The sequence below is a fragment of the Eschrichtius robustus genome, chromosome 2 (genome assembly GCF_028021215.1).
Source record: "Eschrichtius robustus isolate mEscRob2 chromosome 2, mEscRob2.pri, whole genome shotgun sequence".
Taxonomy (NCBI): Eukaryota; Metazoa; Chordata; class Mammalia; order Artiodactyla; family Eschrichtiidae; genus Eschrichtius; species Eschrichtius robustus.
Window position 1 is genome coordinate 11899978 of NC_090825.1, and position 22049 is coordinate 11922026.

The 22049-nt window shown below is 43.5% G+C and overlaps 1 protein-coding gene across 4 annotated transcripts in view; it reads left to right on the top strand.

Annotated features, from left to right (window-relative positions):
• The window catches only part of TRIO (trio Rho guanine nucleotide exchange factor), a 372926-nt gene that overhangs the window by 32443 nt on the left and 318434 nt on the right, over positions 1-22049 (top strand). Inside the window, exon 1 of one of the 4 annotated variants that reach the window (XM_068535158.1) lies at positions 317-335. The exons of the other annotated variants lie outside the window; for them this stretch is intronic. The gene's annotated coding sequence lies outside the window, so the exon portion shown is untranslated. Of the gene's footprint in view, positions 1-316; positions 336-22049 lie in introns of those variants that run through there. 4 annotated transcript variants of the gene reach the window in all.

Here is a 22049-nt window from a genome sequence, read left to right on the forward strand (position 1 = left end):
CGGGGGGAGCTGCTGGGAGTGTGAGCTGGCACTCTGAAATAGCTGCTCTAAGTCTGTCTCTGTTTCCTGTTTCTCCCTCGGGTCTTCCTTATGTCTGTCTGTCTGTCTACCCAGCCAACTTTACCTCACTTTCATAGCTTAAGAAGGGATTGACTAGCAACTCTTGAGAAGTTGGTCGGCTACGGTCAGGGGTACACATGGCACACACAGGGCTGCCACCTGAACCTTTGCCTGAGAAAGATCCTGCTTGGAGTTTATGTTTTCCTGGTTACGAACCTGTTCTTCAGTGACCTTCTTAAGACATTCCCTCCAAAGGTAGAGCTCAAAAAGGCCAAGTAAGTAACACTGTGTCTAGCATAAGAGATTTTGGTCTGGAGTGAAGTCCCATGAACTTGGATGGGAAAGAAATTAATTACATCTTCATTTTTCACAGCTCTCCAACTAAATACGATATTTCTTTCAATTGTGAATGTAATGCAGTAGTTCTGGCAGCACCTGTGACTTGTCACCAGTGGACATCGCAGATATTTTCAAATTCCATTACGTTTGGTTACTGCAGATCTCTCAAAATTTCACTAATGTTCAGCACTGCCTCAAAATGACAGTGGTTACTGGACTGATTGCTAGATCTTGTTATTTCATGTGTGGTAAAGAAGCACATAATACTTTAAAATCTTTAGGTAACTTTAAAAAAAAAATGATTGGTTTTCTGTGTAATTTTCTGTATTTTATTTTATGTATTGGAAAACAGTATTCCGAGAAGAGGTCCATTAAGTTTCTCCAGGCTGCCACTAGTTAGAACTAAACTACTTCGGAAAAAAATCGCGATCTGGAATTGGACCACAGTTTTCTTTTTAAGGCTGTCAGGTTTCAAATGTTTTCTACAAGGAGTTTTCCAATTTTCTCCACTCTACTTAGAACTCCCTTTCCACAATTTTTACTTTTTTGTTTTAAAATCTTTTAAGGTTTAGTAATGGATTCCGAGTCTTGTTTTTCCTTTGCATAAATTGTATATTCTTTGGAGCTGAAGAGTCTAGATTGTTACAGTATTAAAATTTAGAGATATATCGGCATAAAACTAGATCTTGGTGTGTAACCTCAAGATGTGGAAGCAAGATGTGTTTTACAAACCTACGTTTCTCAAGATTAGATATGATGAGGCGCAGTTCACTTAAGTCTGCCTGGGCCTTTTAAGTAGAACTCATTTTATCACACTGACAATTACACAGATATTTGGGGAACTCCCCCATGTGATAGTGTAGCCTCTCTCTTGTGTAGTCCACTTAGTATGAGCTCAGCATAATTTGTGAGAGTCCTGAAAATATATAGGATACGTAGACTCCTGTGTGCTGGGTTGCGGGAGACAAAGCTTCTGAAAGAAAAGTTCACAAAGTACCGTGTGACAGTAAAAGTGTATCTTTGCATCAGAAATACTGATATGTGATGATATTTTGGAGGCGAATGCATTTTGGGATAATGAATATCTAGCATAGTTCTTATTTAAAAATATGTTTTACACCACTTCTTTATAAAACAGGCCTTATAAATTCCTATTTATGCTTTCAAAGATGATTTTAAAAATTTACACTGACCCTTTCGAAAGTAACATTTTTACTTAATGTCAAATAAATGGAGATGGCTAAAACATTTAGTTCTTCCTTAAATCATAGTCACTTGAGAACTGGGTGTTAAGTCTCATCTTTACGGCTATTGAACATTTTATGCACATATTTACAGAGTTGATACTGGATATATGCGTTTCATAAATGCAGCGGTCTTCTGAAACACTTGACCATTAAATTTAGTTTTCACAAGAGTATTTTCAGGTTAGCATGAACAACCCATTTCCGATACTTTGTTTCTGTGTCCCACTTTCTCTGCAGTAGATTTGTCTCATGGACCCTGCCCTGAGGTTTGAGAAAGACGCTCACAGTTTGACAGTAGTAAGCATACAAGTACGTCCCAGGGGACAGAGGATTTATTCTAGAATCCATTTAAGTGTTGACAACAAATTAATATTCATGTATTTAAAACTTTCTTAAGTAAATTGCCACATTTACAGTTTGTTTTCAGTGGCTTATATTTCACAAGTTTAAAGGTTTCAGAGTTTAAAGATCCCATTTTTTTCGTATAATAACTGGAATATGAATATTACAAAATTTTTTTATTATGGAAAATTTCAAACACAGAGATCTTTTTACTGCCATGCATTTCTGGCACTTGTGTGAATTTCATGTTGTCTTGTTATCTGGCTGCCCTGTAACTTGGGGCACTAGCATTGTACCTTCCTTGACAGAGCTCCTATTCCAGGACCTAGAGATTTGTAGGGATTCCGACATTTTAAAGCATGCTGCCTCTGGTTTACTAGCAAATAGGGAATTATAAAGAATAAAAATAGAAAAGATAGCTGACAGAGGGAGAAGGAGAAAAAGAAACAGAGAGAAAGAAAGAGGGTAAATACTGCTGGGCTAAGTGGCTTCCCTCCCTGGGCTGGGACCCAGGACCCCTGGGGGAGGAAGAATTGCTCCTGTCTCTGCCGAGAGCTCTTCTTCTGCCTGTCACTGAGTCAGGCACCTAGGGGTTCTTGGCTGAGTATTTTGGCTGCATGAAGGAGGCTGCTTTGCATCTGCCTGTAAATATAAGACTTTCTCTGGAATTGCCACAGGCCCATGGTTGCAAATTAAACAGAAAAAATCAACCCTGGCTATATACCATGGCTTGGCTTTGTTTCTAACTCACTGCAAGGGTTTTATCAGTGTTGTCTACTATTTTATATTTACTTACATTTATATCATAGGATACGTTAATTTTGTTTACTGTGTATGTGCCTTGTTTTGTTTTTATTTTTTACAAATACGCCTACCCAATGATTTTCCTAGTTCGTGAGGTAATTCTTCATTTTCTCACTTCTCCTAACCATTTTTCTCTAAAGCTACCTCTTTTAGGGCAGAGATTTTGTTTGGCCCTTATTGCTCTGTATTTGCCAAGCAGGAGCAGCCAAGTTGTATGTGTGGTGCTAGGACCACACAGCAAAGGCTTTCTTTTGGTGCCAGAGATCAAAAGAGAGGTCACTGTAGGTGATGGCTGTCGGCACAGGAATGCTGCCACTTAAAAGGGTAGAGAAGATGACTAAGTTCCAAGTCGAGGGAGGCACTTATTGCTCAGGTTCAACTTTAGAAGCTCTAGGTTACTACCTTGTGCTGCGTTGTGCTTAAAAAGCTGTGTCCCTGCTAGGTGTTTAAGAGATGACGGGTGTTGCTGTCAAATGTTGATGCTTCCTTAGTGTGACATTCTTCACTGATAGACTGACCATATAATTTATGATCTAAGCAGAGATGCTTTTGAGCGTGAAAGAGCGTATTACTGTTAATTATTCTGGAACAGTAGGTGTAAACTGGGACTGTCCCTGTCAAACCAGGATGTATGGTCACTCGACTTACTGACCACAGTTTTATAACTTCCATATACAGAGGACAAGAGTCATGTTAAGACAATCATGACTCCCAGTGGTGAGTGTTCTGTGGCTTATTCCTAACTTGGATGCAGTGATGTGTGATTCAGTATTGGACACATAAAGGCATTGACAGCTGGCCGAGAAGAGTAGTCAGGAGAGATGATGCTGAGTCAGAGCCCCTGTCAATAGTGGTCTGTTTAAAAAGAGACCTAAAGTACATTCAAAGTCCACCCCCACCCCCACCCGCCCCAGCTCCTTGAGTGGCTGAATCGCCCCTTTTATGTGTGAGCTAAGTGGGACTGGAGCCGTGAATCAGGATTTGTCAACACTCAGGGCCTGGCGCGTCCTTCCCTTCTTCACAGGAGCGCAGAAGGGGGTCTTTGTGCTCCCCTCCCTCCCCATCACAGAAGAAGGCTTTTTAACTTCGTCCTGTTCTGGGTGAGTGAAGAGTGTTTCGGTTAGAGCCTGTCCCGCTCCTGGCCAGCAACCCCCTCCCCCCCTCCCCCCTCTCCCCTCCCCCCTCCCCCCCAGGCGTGGGTCTGGTGTCCCAGCACGAGGAAGAAATCCTCTCCAGCACTTAGATTCCCTGACTGGAGCCCCTGGCAACTTCTTCACCACCTGTTAGAGGAGTTGTCCTGTATTTGTTCTTAATTGTTCCATAATGCTAGGTTAAATGCACCCTTTATTTATTGACTTATTTATTATTTTTTTAAAATAAATGCACATTTAAATGTGATTTTAAAACCACCTAAAAATAAAAATATATATATATATATTTTTTTTTTACTGTTTCTGCCCTCAGGATTCTTCAAAAGGACGAGCATTTACGTAAACAAATCAGAATTAATGTGTGTTAAAACATATTTTTTTCTTACAATCCGGAATTTTCTACATATGGTGTATGTATCCTTTAAGATCACCTGATTTTGGAAGGCATGTTGGGTAAAGTACCATTTAACTGTAATACAGACGTAGTCAAGCCTGTGCATTATATTCCCTAGTTTTCTGGTACATCCTTCTGAAATAACCTAGATAAAAAGTTGGTTACATGCTGATATTTTCAGTCTGTGTGGCCTGAATTCCAAACTGATCATTATATACTGCCTGGAGCTTCCTATTCTCATTGGACTAAAAAAGATTATTTTGAAGGGAAAGGGGCAAAAGAGGCTAACTGAATTTACCACTGTTTCTTTAACTGTGCTGAGAGTATTGAGTTAAATGGAAGCTGTCAGTATTCTTATTGCTTGCTTTAAAAAAAAATGTTACCTAAATTGGACTTTGGTAAGAATCTCATTTTTAGCTTAAAAAAAAAAATCACAGAAGTATGACGTGTTAGAACGATCTCATCTCTGAATATGAGAATACAGGTAGATGGCTTTAGTTTTCTTCTGGAGTTTATTATTTGAGTTGGCTTAGTTTTCTACATATGATAAAATATTTAATTTTATGCAGTGAAATTCTTCAGAAAAGAGCTAAGGTATAAAGATCATGCAAGAAAATGGCATTTGTACAGTTCACTTTTAGAATATTTTTTTGGCTCCGTTGTATGGATTATAAAAAAAATAACCAACATTAGACTATTACAGTGCATTTTTTGGTTTGATTCTTCTATTAGCACTGTATCTCAGCCTCCTACCTTTTCACAGGACATGCAGCTGACATTACAGCCTCTTTCTAAGTACTAGAAAAAGACATCTTATTTAAGGGGTGTAGAAGGAACGTTGATACTTTCTACAGATGCCGCATTGTTCTTAGATGCCTCAGAGTGTGTAAGAGAACCCTGAGAGGGGAAAGCCTTCCGGATGTTGGCCTGGTCGTAATTGTGTTAGTGCCTCTCCAAAGGTTCGGGCATCTGTTGAACCTGAAGTTGGAGCCCCGCTCAACGCTTTAGGGCCACTGCAGGACGGTGGCTGCTTCCTTCTAGCGCAGATGAGTCTGGGAGCTGGTCACCGCCCTTGTCAGCTGTCATTAGCTGCCCACTGATCCCGGTGCTGGCCCTTAAACCTCACGGCCCTTCTGTGATCCATCCCATCTGAGAATCTGTGCTGACCCCCGTGCCAGGCTGTGAATGGCTGTGGGCAGGCCTGTGACGGGCGTGTTTCTGGGCCGGGTGGTCTGTGAGGTGGCGCACGGGACTCCCAGATGGGACGTGTATCCACAGCCGCCCCAGGGCAGCTGCATTGCAGAAACCCCTTTCTGAGCGCCATTTCAGTGCACTTGGAATGCTCTGGCTTCCTCTCGCTTTGTTATATAGACCAACGTCAGGGGCATTTAAAATAGACAAATTAGAGAATTTTAGCCAAGTTTAGCATCTGAGTGTATAGCTGGAGAAGTAAATGGGCACAGTGGAAAGAACCGAAAACCCGAAGAGTTTCACGTTCTGGCTTCTCCACTTGCGGCCTGTCAGCCCTGTCACTGCCCTTCACTGAGCATGCGCTCTGAGTAGCCTAAGAGCCCAGGGTCCTTCTTCTGTGTTTTACGTCTGCGAGGGGTCCTGCTGAGCCTTCCTGTAGGTTATCTTACGGGCTCCTCCCAGGGCCCCTCTCACATGGATCCTGTTACTCTCTCCGTGTAATAGGGGAGGCTCGGAGACACTAACCCACTTAATTTGCTGAAGGTCACGAGGCTAGAACGTGCGCAAGGGTTGGGTTCGGGACCTGGCTCGCTCTTTGTCTGGTACTGCGTTGCCTTCCTTAAGTTTCAACGTCTCTTCCAGTTAAGCTCTCAATTGTGGGGCGTGTGTAGAGAGGCCTGACCAGGGTGTGTGGAACAAAGGAATCGGACCTGGAGGTGGCAGCCTGGTGGAGGGGGCACAGGAAGGACATTCTGAGTATAGAGCCAGTTGGGGGCAGGGGAACAGCAGTTCAGGGCTGGAAACAGGGGCCACGGGCCTAGCAGGGGGCAGGGGTCTCCTCCGTAAGCACAGCGTGACTTTGGTGCGGAGGACACGGCCCTCCTGCAGCCGGCCTGGGGCTGAGCACCCTTCCTGGCAGGGGCCGCTGGTGCGTGTCGGGAGGGAAGGGGGCACCAGGTGGAGACATGGTTCCTCTGTCAGTGGCTTCCCGGCCGCCACCTGGGGCAGTGCCCACCGGGAGGGCGGCCAGGGCGAGCCCCGGTCACGGCGCTGCAGGTCTCAGAGACCAGCTCCAGGCCCAGAGGAAGAACGCCGAAGGTGAGATCCTCTGGGGATTTACCTTATTCCTGAGTTATTAGTGGCGTCTGATTTTGCCACAAGAGTCTTTCAGTCCACAGACTTTGAACCGTGCATACGTTTTTTGTGATTATAGCCTTGTTAGGGAAAGTTGGCCAATGTTGGCTTCATTTTCAAGAAATGATGGGGCTTCCTCTTTCTAGCCATATCCTTAATGATTTTCGAGGGTTCACGACAGTTACACAGCTTAGAGATTTGGCAGCTTGAACACATGAGCCTAGTTTTCTTCAGCAAAGGCCTCAGGAGGTTTCTTACAGTGCGGGGCGGCGGAAAAGGTGGGCAGAAAGAGTTGTTGGACTCATTTTTGCAGGTCGCAGCGCTAGGCAGAGAGCACACCAGTGAAGCGGGGCACCTCTGGGTTCAGAACTCAGCGTCGAGGGTGCCTGCCACAGGCCACAGAGACGCCAAAGACTTCGCTCAAAGGGAAGAAACTCCTAACTGTCTGCACAGCCCTTGATTTTGAATCACCTTATCCCTTCTGTCCTCGTCCCTCCACCTCGACACTCTTTCGAAGGTGAAATCTCTTCCCCTGAAACTTCAGTTGATTCCAGTTTTGGCTGTTGGAGCCCAAGTGTCCAGAACTGCAAAAGATCTTTTCTGCTGAGCCTTTGAAATATTTGAAGATAGTGACCAGGTCCCTCCTGGCCTCAGGCTCTTCTTTAAACACCCACACTTTTCCTCACTTCCCCCCAGTAGCTTCCACACTTTGCACTGATGTGGATCACAGAATCCCAGGTCTGCTGTTTGTGACCTGTACAGGGTACACGCTGCCCTGCCCTGCCCTGTTCCTGTCAGAGATCCAGCTCGTAGAACTCTCCAGAACACCCTGTGTTTTCTGTTCCTTTATCTCCTTTTTTCACCCAGATCCTTCCTCACTTGTACTTAACAAATTAACATTTTGAACGTAAATGTGACTTTATATAGATTGTTGAATTTCATCTTATTACTTTTCAATTCTTCCTGTTCAGATTTTTGGATACTATTCTTTTTTTTTTTTCCCCCACTGACACACTAATGATTTCACTCAGCTGTGTGGTCTGAGGATTTGATAACCTGGACTTCTCTATCTTGTTATCTAAGTCATCGCTAGCAAAGTTCCGTGGAGAGGGGCCCATCTGTGAAATCTGTGGGCACCCAGAGCTGTTTGCTGTCTCATTACCTTCGTCAGGCTCAGTGTGAGGTGGGGACACGTTCTACCTCATGATCCCCTTTGACTTCTGCTGGTACCACCTTTAACCGAAACAGCACCATGATCCCTTGGTCTTAATAGCAGTTCTGGGATTGCCCAACAGAGATGCTTCAACCTCGGGGCACACTTGGATCTGATAGCAACTGTTGTCATTGTGGACTGAATAGTGAAATTTTCAAAGCAAGGAGACAAGCTTTGTTTTAGAAGGGACTGGCTTATCAAATACAATGTAGTTTCTACTTCTTTGCCTGTAGATAGGTCTAAAAAGCTCCCTTGTGATAATAGAAGCATGATTAAATGATGGCATAAATTCTCTGCCTTAATTTTGCTAAGGATTGAAATACAGAAATTAGTGAGAAATTTACACGTAGAAACTTGGTCTGTGAGAAAATGTCATTTATTAAAAAGGACAGTGTTATACTTTTTTCTGTGGTTAGTTATATGATTTTTCTACATTTTGTTTTTCGTCCTATGAAATTATCCATTGGAAAGCTCACTAGCATTTAAGAATTCACTTAACTTCTCCTGACAGAAGTGCTCCCTAGGTATGAATTTGGAGTTCTGATGATTTTTTTAATCCTTCCCTGATTTTCTAGAGGATTAATGAGGAAAATGGGACTAAGTACTGCTGAGATCCTCCGCTTTGCCATTACCTCCTCCTAGAGCAGGGATGGCAAAGACAGGCATGTGCGCTCCTCCTCCACCCCTGGCCGCAAGGCATCAGCCCTCTGTGCGCTTCCCCCTGAGCCGGGACGGTCCCCTGCTCCCCGCGGCCTGCAGGCAGCCCTGGGGTTGATGGCAGTGGGTCTCAGGATGGAGCCCAGATGTCCCCTGCTGTCTGGGGGTGTGGGGCGTCTTCCAGTAGGGTTCAGAAGGACCCCTGCGCCTTCCTGCTTTCCTGTGGCTAACCCCTTATCATGTCCAGGTTTGTTACTGCTCTCCTGCAATTTTCCTTATCTCTCCCGGCTGAAAGCCGTGGCTCAGTCTCCCGAACACCTGCGGTTCTGGGGTATTGATACTTTTGGTTGTGGCTCTGCAGTAATTCTTGTGATTTATCTCTCCATCAACCAGATTGTGACTTAAACAGGGTTGTTTTCTCTCTCCTTTCTTCAATAGTAGGAGTCCAGTAAATATAAATAGTAAAAAAAAAAAGTGCCTTGGAGACCTTGTTTTTTAAAAGGCTGATAAAAAGGCATCAGTTTACTAAAAAATGCAGTGCACTCTTTCGAAAGAATTAACGCATCCCTTAAACATTACTGGTTTAAACAGAGTATTACCTGTTAAGTATTTCTTTCCTTGACCAACTCCCCCCCCCCCCAAAAAAAAACCTAAAGAAACTCTAAAAAGAGGAAAACAAAACCAATTCAGCGCTGCTCCTTAACCATCAGTCTCATTTTTTTCCCCTCCTTAATGGGATCGGTTTCAAACTGGGGCTGAACAAAACGCGTGCAGTCTCCCCTCCCCGTCTTCTGAGGAAGGACGCACGGTTAGAGCTGCGCCCGCTCCGGGCTGCACGGCCCAGGGTCTCTGGTGCTGTGACCCGGGGTTCCGTGGGGCACTGCCAACTGTTAACCTTCGACAGACAGTGCCCGTTTTACTTTGAATTTATTTTCATGGCAAACGTTTGTTTTTCAAACATATTACCCCAGAGAACGTGGCTCGTGAGGGACGATGGATCTCGCAGTTCAATGCATGGTTCTCACTCCCGCGCTCCATGTGCTCTGTGGTTGGTCAAGGAGGGCTCCGCATTGACCTTCACTTCAGAGCCCTTCAGCCACACGAGCAGGCGTCCCGAGCCTGTCCACATAGGCGCTCCCACGTCTGCGGAAACCCCGGCCGCTTGCTAAGTGAAGGCCTCGCAGCCTTTATCCCGTGGGGATGTCGGAACGTTTTGGGCAGGAGAGCTTTGCTGCTCGCCTTAGCAGCGGCAGCAGCAGTGTTTGGGGACAGTGTTGAAGGGAATACCGCACGCTGTTTTCATGTCCTCTCAGCAGAAAGACAGCCGGCCGCTGCCGGAAACGCCGTGTCCTACGGCTGCGAGGCTGTCCCCTGCTCATGGCTTCTGTCCAGTCATCGGATCACAGGGCCTGGCTTCTGCAAGGTGCCTTTCACTGCCCTCTGGTCCACTGAAGGCACCAGATGATATTGTTGAGGCTTTGAACTTGTGATTTTGTCACATTGAGAAAATGATAGGGCGTCAGTGGTCTGGAACGTGTTTGCATCTGCTTAATATTAGCTGTGCGTTACGAGGCAGGACTTGACTGGTTTGGAGGAGTTTTATTTCCCTTGCAAACTGTTCTGTCCTTGTATGATTAACACGTGAACCTTAGAGGAAGGATTGCTTCTTAGCCTCTTTTAAACACTGCTGCAATAAACTCCCCAAACACTTGTGCCATCATGTTTCTTTTCAGTACATCCTATATATGGAAAGTTCCTGATGTTTCAGGAAAAAAACTTAGGTGAGTGAGAGCGAGAGCAGACACTTTCTGGGTCCAGTTCTCATCCTGCGTTTTGACACCCTTCAAGCATTGCTGTGCTTTCCCTGTGGTTCCCATGCTTTTCTACATCAATTGTCGTCTTGTTCATTACTAAACTCAAATCACCTTTGCTGTTCTGAATCCTAAGCAGAGATCAGACTCCTGGAGAGCATGCTTCCACTGAGCAGTGCACTCAGTGCCACAGGCCACAGCCAGGCCAGGTGCCGCTGTGTGCGGGATCCGTCCTGGTCCCCAGTGGCTCACAGACTGCGCTGGTTGTGAATGGACCTCAGTATCGAGTGATGTACATTATGTTTGTGTGAGTGCACCCTATGGCCTTTGGCTGTTCAACATTTTTACTTCATAAAGCTTGTTTGTAATTTAAAATACTGTAGATTTTTTTTGTTGACTTTTGGCTCTTGGCTTTTGTGTGTGCGTGTGGTGGCAGAAAGGACCTAAGGGGTCATGATGTATTAGATTTTGTCCTACTGGTGAGTGTAGCGAAGCGACCAATAGAGATATTTGGAAGGGGGAAAGACCATTTATTTAAAACCATTAGTGATAATTATTTGTAGTAGAACTTGCCATGATTTTAGTCATGATTTGAAAATTATGAGCTGCTTCTGCCCCATATACTTAAATATTTTTGCCCAGTGTTCAGAACATAGGATTTTTATACCCAGGATTCCTGTAGTTTAGCCTTTCACAGCTGTAGCCATTGAGTCATTGCTGTGAATTCCAATGATTATAAAACTTAGTCTGAAAATGTATCAGTGCTTTTATGAGCCCAGTATCTCTCTGTATCAGTACACGAGGTGATGAGTAACTATAGATACTGTAAGTTTCTGAAACCTTTGTGCATCTTCCAATAGAGACGTTTATTTAAAGTGTTACTATCTCCTCTCCCCACCCCCCCCAATTAAAAGCTGTTATTAAACCTTCAGTGTGATCTTAACAAGCTGTAGCATCCTGAGTCAAGGAAATTTAAAAAAAAAAAGATTTGCTGATGTGCTTTAGAGAAAAATGGAGCAATTTGTTTAACCCACCTTGGAATCGACTCTCAGGCAAATGATCAATAGACTTTGGTGGGGTATGGTAGGCATAAATGAGATTGTATGTGTGTGTGTGGGGTGGCAGCCAAGGGGCTGATTTTCTTAAAATGTAAGTGGCCTGCCAGATCCCAAAGGCATTTTAGTCATTTTCAGTGACTGGATCCAGAACACCTGGATCTTTCTACTTTCTCCCATAACATTAGGGCCGGCCTCTCTCTCTCTCGCTGGCTCCTTCCTCCCTTCCCTGCCCCCATAAAGGCTAATAGTGAGTGTTCTCAAACTTGAAGGCAAAACAGAGTTACGGAGGATCACAGGAGAGCCTGGTCCTAATGTTTTCTTCTGAGTTGAATCCTGAAGGCTGTTGACATCAACTGAAAGGTAAATACACGAAAACACTGACAGCACTTGTCCTTCCCAGCCCTGACTGGGGTGGACATTCTACTCATGGGGGCCAGCTCTGAGGAACATTTGAAAGACATGAGCAGCGTAAAAGTATTAAACACGGCAGTGAGAGCAGCTCTCCTGGGCTCTGAGCGGGCTCCCAGGCCCAGGTCGGCCTCCACAGCCTGGCGGAGTACCACGTGTACCCGCCGCCTGTGCGTACCTGCCGTGCTGCACACCTGCCCTGGGCGTGTGGCTGCAGAGAAGACTTCCCGGCCGGTGGACGTGCAGGGAGGAGTTGAGGGCATTGCTGTTCTCATGCCAGACACCTGGGAAAGCAGGAGAAGGGGTCAGAGGATATGTGGAAATGATTGGGAGAAGACAGAAGGGGTGGGAAATAGATGAAATAGATGGGAAGGTGGTGGGTGAGTAACTTCTGGGGCACATAGGGAAAAAATTTTTTTTAATATTTTGAAGCTGATTTGATTGATGAGAAGTAGGCTTCCATGGACTTGGCTAACTCATGGCGTGTATTTTCATAAAATAAACTTAAATGAAGCGTTTTCTTACTGCCAATGAAAGAAAAGCATTTACCTATTTATTTAGTCTTCACTTTTGCCAGGTAAGTTTTGAAGCCTTGCATTTTAATATCACTAATGTTTTATGTTGCCTTACTTAAAGTTATGATATATGTTGAGCTGTTTGTGGCCAGTGATAGAACTTAAAAAAAATTTTTTTTTAATTTATTTATTTAATTTATTTATTTTTGGCTGTACTGGGTCTTTGTTGCCGCGCGGGCTTTCTCTAGTTGTGGCGAGTGGGGGCTACTCTTCGTTGCGGTGTACGGGCATCTCATTGCGGTGGCCTCCCTTGTTGTGGAGCACGGGCTCTAGGTGCACGGGCTTCAGTAGTTGTGGCTCGTGGGCTCTAGAGCGCAGGCTCAGTAGTTGTGGTGCTCGGGCTTAGCTGCTCCACGCAATGTGGGATCCTCCCTGACCAGGGATCGAACCTGTGTCCCCTGCATTGGCAGGCGGATTCTTAACCACTGCGCCACCAGGGAAGCCCCAGTGATAGAACTTTTAACAGAGGATATAATTGTCTCTGATGTGTGTTTGATGGCTTTATAGGGCTTGTTCATAGTGGTCTTTAAATTGCTTTTTCCTACAGGTGATTTGATTTAGCAGAGGGAGCATTGGTGTTGCGTTTATATCTGACATGATGTATTTGGAATGCAGAATTGACAGAATAAACCAAACTGTGGACAGTTGGGAATCATCATAGTCTGAGAACACATCTGTAGACAGTCTCATGGCAACAGGCAGATCTGTCTCGCTCGCTCCTTTTACGAATGGGTTGACTTCTCTTATTTGCAAAGTGAAATAGACAACTGTTAACTTTCTTAATGATTCCGTGAAACTTCTCGAACCTTCTCCAGTGAACAGACCCCTTGTGGAAGGTGGACATGGGGTAGGAGATGGGGAGTGGGAAGGTTTTTCTTCGAATCAGAGAAGACCGATTTACTGTTTTGAGTACCTCGGCCTGGGAAGAACTGCTGGAAAGACTGATTCCTAGTTGTGCCCTAGTAAATGTTTTCAAAATATTTTTTTTGGCAACTTTGGGACCTGGGTGTTTTGAATAGCTTGTGTAAACAGACTTTTAAGAGGTGGACCCAGTTAGCACTACTGAGTAGTGTTTAAATGTTGACTAGATTCATGAGACTATACTGGAAAATAAATTGCAAACTTGAGTTATGTGACGTTTTAAACAAGACTTAGGCCCTTAAAATCACTTCTCCTAGGCTGGAGATGAACTGGCTTCTCCCTTGTTTTTCTTGCTTAGTCACCAAGCGTTAGAGCTCCAGGCTAGCCCCTCCAACCCTCCAACATATTCCTTTTTTAGAAATAAAAGTACCTGGCCTCTATGATACATAACTGTGAGTCATCCAGTGGATGGATATTAAAGAACTATAAAAACATGCTCCAAGTAAGTTTTTCACGTTGTTCCAGAGCACACTCTAAATTTGGACTCATTTGAAATTGAAGTGAAAGGCTGTATCGTTGGTGCCCTGATGGAACATTCTGGTTGATGCTACTTTGAGTTGCCTTTCGGGCGGGCAGGGTCAGCCTCAGCTGGACAGAGGCACTGGGTTTGCTTGCACTTTCTCTGAAATGGTGGCCTCTCCTTCGTATATCCGTAACAGTAACCAGTTTCTGATGTTTGAGACTTTTGGACAAAAAGCCTCAAGATTTTGCCATGTCAGTGTGAGCCAAACTCGGTGGATAAATTCAGTTTATTTACTGTTTTATATTAGTGTTTGGCAATATTTGGGCAAATTAGAGCATGAGTGCTTGCTAATACCAAGATGTGTAACAATGAGAAAGTCATGAGATGAAAAAGTTACTTGGCGGGAGCAGCCAAAAGTGACGAATGGGAACTTGATAGTGTTTTACGGGATGTCAGTTTCGGTCTGTCTTTCTTACGTGTCTAATTATAGTGTCACATACACTAAGTTGAAGTCCTGGAATGTACTGTATGCCATTTCTCCCACCATTTTGAAATGTAGTACATAGTATGAACAAGGGCTGCAAAGCTCATGCCCAGCCAAGAGTTAATAGGGGCAATAAGGATTTTTAAGAAAAAGCATAAGTCACCAGGTGTTTTTTGTTGTTTGTTGTATTGTTTTGTTTTGTTCATGGTCGAGACTCCAGGGTACAAAGAGGATGCCATTTCCTCTGTATTACCGTGAAATTGTAAATATTGGTGTCGTGGGCTTTGTCTGATTCAGTCTTATTGCCCACAGCCTTAGTATCAATATAATATCTGGCATATAATTGGCTCTCGGTCAGTCAGGATGTACCTTTGAATCTATGCTTTTGAAAATCATTGTGCCAAGGAGTGAGTATAGCAGTCACATTCAGTCCTGTGTAATCTGAATAAATTATGTTTCTTTTGCTGTTGGACTTTTTGAATTTATGAACAAAAATGAACATTTGTAATGGGCCTTGACTTTTGAATGTTTATTTAAATTGATCTCACATGGAACTCCGATTGAGTAAAAGGTGCTGTGAGTGTTTCATACAGAGTGCTTTAAGGGATTATTGTTACTTAGATGTTACATTTCGTGGGGTTTCCCGATTATTAAAACGATGTTTTTGCTTATAAAACAATGACAGAATGAGACATGGGCGAAGAGGAGGGGGAAGGAGTTATTAAAATAATGGAAGAAAGGCTTCTGTCTTTCTTATGGGATAAATGTGTTTTCTCATTGAAGTTTTCATTTATTCTGCGGCTGAACCAGCCCTGGCTGAGCTGGGAGCAGACTCTGCTCAGTTAGCTTGGCTGATAAGAAGTGTGAGTCTGTCTCTGCTCTTTTCGTAATTATAACCTCGCCTTTCTCCTTGTCAGCCGTGAAGCTAGACCGGAACATCAGCAGGAGGGACGGTGACTTTGGATTTGTGACTACAGATTTTATAAGACCACTGGTGTTTTATTCCTGGCGTCTGCCAGGTTATGCAAAATAAACGGGTTAAAAACATTTTGGTGAAAAGGACAAACTGTGCACTTGTTGGAGCTGAGTAAATATTTTGTGATTCAGTTTCAAGTGATCTTAGAGCAGTCACGATGCCAGCTCACCCGTCTTGGGTGCCGACACGGTGCCATCTGCTGTTCTCAGGGCAGTCTTCCCTGCCTGAATTACTTATTAAACAAGTATACTATTATCCCCACTCCACAGATGGGGAAACTGAGGTGCAGAGTCATTAAGTAGCCCAAGGTACACAGTTAGTTAAGGAATGGGTTGGTTTGAACCTAGATCCTGGTCCGTCCTCATAGCCACTTAGCTTTAACTGTTTTCAACTAAATAATTCAGTAGGCATGAGTATAAATTAATACAGTTTACTTTTTACATGGCTTATCAAATCAGACCCATTATTTTCCATGCCTCCTGCAGAATCTAATGTTATGAAAGCTGTTCCCTATACCTGAGTGAGTTTTCTGCCCTCATTCTCATCATTTTCCCTGGCACTGTGGCTTATGAGCTGTTAAGTAGGGACTTCTAAAGGGAGCAAGGAGGCAAGCCCGCCAATCACAGCTTTCCTCCTTAACCCATTGATGTTTTTCAGCTTTTCTGCTTTAATTCCTCACGTGTCCAGGTTTGTCCCGTGAATTGAACCCCATGTTGCCTGGGAACGTTTGGGTGGGGAGAATCTGGTGATGTAGTTCAAGTGGAAACACTGTGAAATGAGCCCGTGCGCTGTGTGCACAGTGAATGTATTTTTAGCAGTTGAGCTTTGGCTCATTGTTGTGAAGAAGTTTTTCCATGAATAATTCTTTAATGTCGGTCTTGGCTTTTTACTACAGATGTTGCGAGTCTGGCTCTGATTCCCCCTTTAAAAACTCTTACGAATCGCCAGCTTGGTGTCAGAGTTGCCGCATCACATTACTTTAGATTTACATTTATTTCTACTTTTAGTCTTTAAGTTATTTTCTGATATTGTATTGAAGAAACGCGTCTACATGTCAAGTTATTCTGCATGAAGCCCAGGCTTTAGTGAGGATTTTGGCACGTGATTTGTAGCACTTGTCTCCTTTTGAGTACCATGTAGAAAGAAGTCTGGAGCTTCTGCTCCCATGGTTTGATGAAGCACCCAGTACCCTTAATGGCATATTTATTATCACATTTGGATGAAAATCACTAGCCCAACTACACGTGGAACATTTTTGAGATTTTTATCACTTTCCAGACACCCAGTATTTCTGTAGAATTGGATTGGAGGGGCCAGGAAAGGGTTAATCCTGAAAAAGAAAAATGGCGGTTGCTCTTTATCACAGCAAACGTGTGGCCTGGGAGAATGTGTTGGATGATCCCCATCATAGATTGTACACAGGACCAAGGCACTGTATAAATTCATGGATGAGTGCAGTTCACTTTCATGCTCTCAGGAATGTATTTTGTGTTATGTCTGCCCACCTAGGTTTAAACAGGTCTGTATTTCATTTGCAGAGAGCCGAGGTGCTGCAGTTCTGAATGTCTTCAGAAGTGAGTTCGTATCTGGCACAGACAGTTGGCCTTTTTTGGTCAACAGAGCTAGTTTACATAGTAGTTAGTGGATGGATCTATGCAGAGAGAACGTTACAGGCTTGAATCTAGTGGAGGCTCCTAATTTTGAAGGGAGGGAAGGCATCCATGGAAAGGGGTTGCTTCCTTAGTCCACAGCGGCCACTGCTAACCCATGGCCCTGCTATGGGGCAGCAGGTGAGAGGTAGTGCTGCACAGGGCCGACCCGTCCACTCAGGTGTGCACGGAAGCCTACTTTGTGACAAAGGCAATATCACCAGATCTAGGCAATCTGAAAAGAAAAAGAAACATCATCCATAAAATCAACCACTTACGCAAATATTTAAAAAACAACATTGGTGACCCTCTTTGATCATACGAGATCGTTCTACAAATGTGTGTATGCAAAATAGTCTGTTCCTAAAGAAATTGAGCCAGTCAGAGGAGTGATTGCACCGGGCTCCCTTGAAGCGTCCTGCTTGCGGCTTTTCCGCAGACACACGTTCTTTGGTCGGCTGGGCATTGCGTTTTCTCGGTTCCTGCCCGTTTAAGTGATTGAGGCACGTGAAATAGCCGTATAAATATTTCTTTAATTTGCCTTCTCTCTCTCCCCCTCATTTATTCATTCGAAGCCGGACTCAGATGCTGGGGGCACTTCTAACCCTTTGCAAATACCTGGCTCCCCTGTCTTCCAAGAACTCACTATTTTGTTTAATTCCTCCTCAAAAAGAAGTGAATGGCCCACTTAGTCTGTTCAGGAGTATCTTAGGACAAATTTACATACACACCCCTGCATTTGACACCTGTGGCTTTTGAAAAGGAAGCCAGATAACGCTGCATAGTAATTTAATCAGTTGTATCCACACAAGTGCTTCTAGGATTTCCCTCCTAGAATTAGGTAACAATAGCCTTCCCCTGAGATTGATACATATATAATTAATTAAGTGGCTCAGCAGGTCCTCCTGGAAAGGGGAGAATGGCAGTACAGCACCCCTACCTTTGCCGTCCCCCAGGGGCGGGATGCCTGATACGGGAGGCCCTGGACCCGCAGGGTGTTGACCAGAGGCCTGTCCACTGTATGTCTGACTCTAGGGCCCACCCCGTGGGGCAGGGCTGGTATATTAAAGTTTTCACGGTATGCATCAAAAAAGCCAATTAGACCTACTTGGCGTATGTTGCACTCTGTGTCCGCAAACGTTGACACGATTTTTCTGGAAACTAGAAGTAAGTTATTGACTGCAAGTCCCTTGCCAGCCCTGCAGCGCACATGTAGCATTCTTTCACCCTCATTTGAGAATGGCCACAGATACTGTCCACTTATTTTCATCATTAACACATAGAATATACTTCATAATAATTATTTAGAAAAATGAATGAATCGTAGGTCAAATGAGTAGGGAAGTTCCTTATGATGATAAAGTAGACAGTAATCAGGACTTAGAGAATTAGGCCACAGTCAGGAAAGTTGCAGACTGGAAAAGATAATTATTAGTAGAGAATTCTTGTGGTTCTTAATATATCTTCCTGAAGCTAGTAGCTCTGCTTCTTCACCATGAAATCCTGACTGTGTTGATTAACCTCTGTATTCAATAACCCCGAACAGCTCATTTATTGTTAAATGTTTACACACACACTCTCTCTCTTTTTTTTTTTTACGCTAAACATATTAGGAGATGTTGGCATATCAAAGCTTTGACAAAAGTAGAAGGAATTTAGAAAGACTAGAATTAGTGTTAATGCATCCTAATGTAAAAAAAAGGAATTCAGAAAGAACGATGCATCTAATCTTTGGAGGTAATGTGGTTGTATTGTAAGGAGAGGAACATGTTTAGTATGAATAATAATAGTAGTGACAGGAATAAAGAATGCTTTCATTTATTGAGTGTGATGCATATATTATCTCATTCAGATATAAAAGAAGTGCCCCCAGTAACTTCTTGGAAGACTAAAGTAGGTTACCAAATAATTTGTTGTACAAATCAGAATATTTTTAAGAATGAAAGGGAGTGCTATTAATAACTGTGCTGGGACAACAGGTGTCAATCAGAACTACCTGTAAGGTAGTTAATTAAAAGAATGTAATAGGACCTACTTATTCACTAAACATAACTTTGGCTTTTCCATGAACATTTACTGGTCAAGAATAGAAGAGGGAAGGGTCTGCTTAATTGGAGGAGTACATCAGCTCACTGACTTTATCTGGTTTGTTATTACACTGATTAAACTAAAATTTCTGTAGACATTACCTATTCTCAGAGCAGAGTTTGGACTGCCCTTTAAGTCAAAGTTTTAAAATCGTGACTGTGCTTTACAAGTTAGAAATGGTGACTTTGCAAAGCCTAGTTTACTTTGAAGGTAAAAGTGTGATGATAGTTAAGGGAAAGTGCCATATATGGCATTGTTTTTAACAGCTTATGAGATTTGGAGAACTGGATATTTTAGAAAGCTTTCTGCTGGTGGTGGGAGTGAAATGGAGGCCCTGCTGGGAAATAATTCAGAAATCTTTGTCAATAATTGCTCTAATTTATAGGAGTTCAGGTTTGGAAATTTTGTCTGCAAAACTGCATTTCCATGCAGCTTCTCTTAGTAACAATTTTGAATTTATGTTTATTGTGTGATATATATTGTTGCATGGTCCTCAGTTTGGATCTGTGTGATATTTCCTCATGATTCGGTTCAGAGTGTGCATTTTCGTTAGGAAGGCAGTGGAAGTGATGCTGTGTGATCTTCTCTGTGCATTTTACCAGGAGGTACACAGTGTTGGTGTGTCTGTCCCATGACTGGTGACATTAACTGTGATCGCTTAGGATGGTTCCTACCAATCTCTGTTGTAAAATTAATAACTTTCCCCTTTGTAATTAATGCGTACCTGGTGGGGATTTTCTTTGAAACTGTGCAAATATCTCTTTTCTCATCATCCTTTCTCCCGTTGATTGTTTACCCATTGATGACTTTTGCCTGTCTGGTATTTGCCAAATGGTAATTTTCTAATTCCTTCACCTATTCTTTTATTAGTTGGAATCCTACCGTAAGAAAGAGCTTTCCCTTCTCATTTACTTATTTATTTATATCAGAATAGGATCATAGATTGTCATTTTGTTCTATTGATTATTATCCATTATTATCATTATTTTTGCTCCAGTTGTTACAGGTTGACCAGTGGGAGCCTGTTCAAGTTTCAGCTTGTCCTGAGTGCTTTGTGAGCACTTCGTAGTTTTCTCTGAGCACTCCTCTTTTGTCTTTTCTATTGTAGTTTAGTGGTGGAGTGTGTGCGTGTGCATCACTATTTGACTAGGTTGTGTGTAAACTTAAGTACATATCTGTGACTACATAAATTTTAAAAACTCTCAGTGAGCTTTATTTAAATGTTAGTGATAATTGCGTTTGGGTGGTGGAATTACTGGTTATCTGTATTTTTTTCTGAAAAAAAAAAAATTGGCCGTATCACATGTATGTTACTTTTATCAGGGGAAAAATGCTTTTTTTTTTTCCCCTTAAAAAACAGCAGAGTTTAGTTGTGATTAGAAATCACATATCTCTAAGGCTAACTGAAATCATGCTGCCTTTTATGCTTATCATTTGGGAACATTCGTATCCTTCAGGTTACGTTGTATGCGAAACGGAGCACTGCCACTGAATGCCAGTCTGGTGAGCTGAAGTGATTATTCTACCTTTAGAAGTTATGAAGTCCTTATAACCTATGCTCTGCCCCTTTCTCAGGACAGATGAGGCGTCTGTCTGCCTGGGAGGCTAAGTGACTTGCCCAGAGTCAGAGAGAGGAAATTAAGAGTAAATTTAACGCTCTGGCTCTGAGTCCAGTGTCCTTAGAACACCCTTAACGCTGTTTTTGTTTCTTTGTTAACCGCCTTCTAGCTACAGGGTACTGTATGAAGTGTTTAAGAGCCTTCGGCTTAAACTCGTCAGTGCCATTCACTGGATAACATTCCAGAGCTTTATATGCAAAAGTCATCAAAGACCATTTGGCTGTGGTTGGCGATTAACACCTTCAGGTGACTCTGAATCGGTTTCTTGGTGGACTGTAGTCGTGAAATGCCGGTGAGTCTACTGCCTAGCGTTCGTCTTATAATTACGCTGTTATTCTGTAATTCTGAAAACACAATTGGTTTGGTAGAACGGGGGCTGGTAAATTTGTGCCAGTTGTTTAGATTTGTAAACTTTTTCTAGAATGAAGACATGCCTGCCAGGAGAAAAAGGCGTACTTGTGCAGTGTTAGGTGACATCTGTAGAATGTCAGGAAAGCCTTCCCTGATCCCCCCGGACTTCCTCCGAGTCCCCTCTCCGTCCTCTGAGAACACCTGGTCCTGGCGCGCTCGCTTCCTGTGGTGCCGCTCGCGGGTGTGTGTGTACAAGGTGCTTCCTGTCTGCTTTGTCCTCGGCTCCCGGCACAGCACCCCTCGCAGGGCAGGGGCGCGGTAAAAACAAGCGTGCCCTCGCGAGAGGTGGCCCCCCTTGATCTTTATCCCTTCCTTTCTATTTTTTAAAGGACATTTAAAGACCTGATTCCTAAAGCAATTCTGTCATTAGTCAGGGCTTTTGGTTGCAAGCAATAGAAACCGTCTTTAGCCAATTATAAGCATCTCAGATGGTAACAATAGCACATATTTGTCATGAACTGTGGAGGGTCTGAGAGCTTTTTCCCCATTTGCAAGCTAAAAGATTAGCCTGCCACAGTTTGATAGATGCTGACAGAAGACACAAAACTCCTGGGTCAGAGACAAGGACTTTTATCACTCACGGTAGTAACCGTAGTCATGGTATCGGCATTTTCTTTTGGCACCAGTTCTAGAAAACCCAGTTTCTCCAGGGTGAAGTGCAGAAGGCCAGTCAACACTTGTGCACACAGTGGGTTGCATCACAGGACAGGAAGCCTGAATGTCGGGTGCCTGAACTTCTCTCCTGGGCTGTACACGTGGCTGCTCTTTGCTCGGAGGAGAGACCGTCTCTCTTCCTTCCAGGCCTGTAAGCAAACCTGCCCTTTGCTCTGGAGGGAAGAGTCACTGTCTCTTGTCTTCTCAGTCTGTTTGAGGTAAAATTATCCTTGTAATGATGATCTGGGACAAAGATAGTGCCTCTGCTTGCGTGACGTGTAGACTCTTGAGAGACCCCTGGTCCCTACCAGGGCTCTGCCAACAATATGCATTGCAGAAATTTAGAAAACAAAAGAAAAAAAATGTCACTGGAATCCTGCCATCCTAAGATAATCACTGT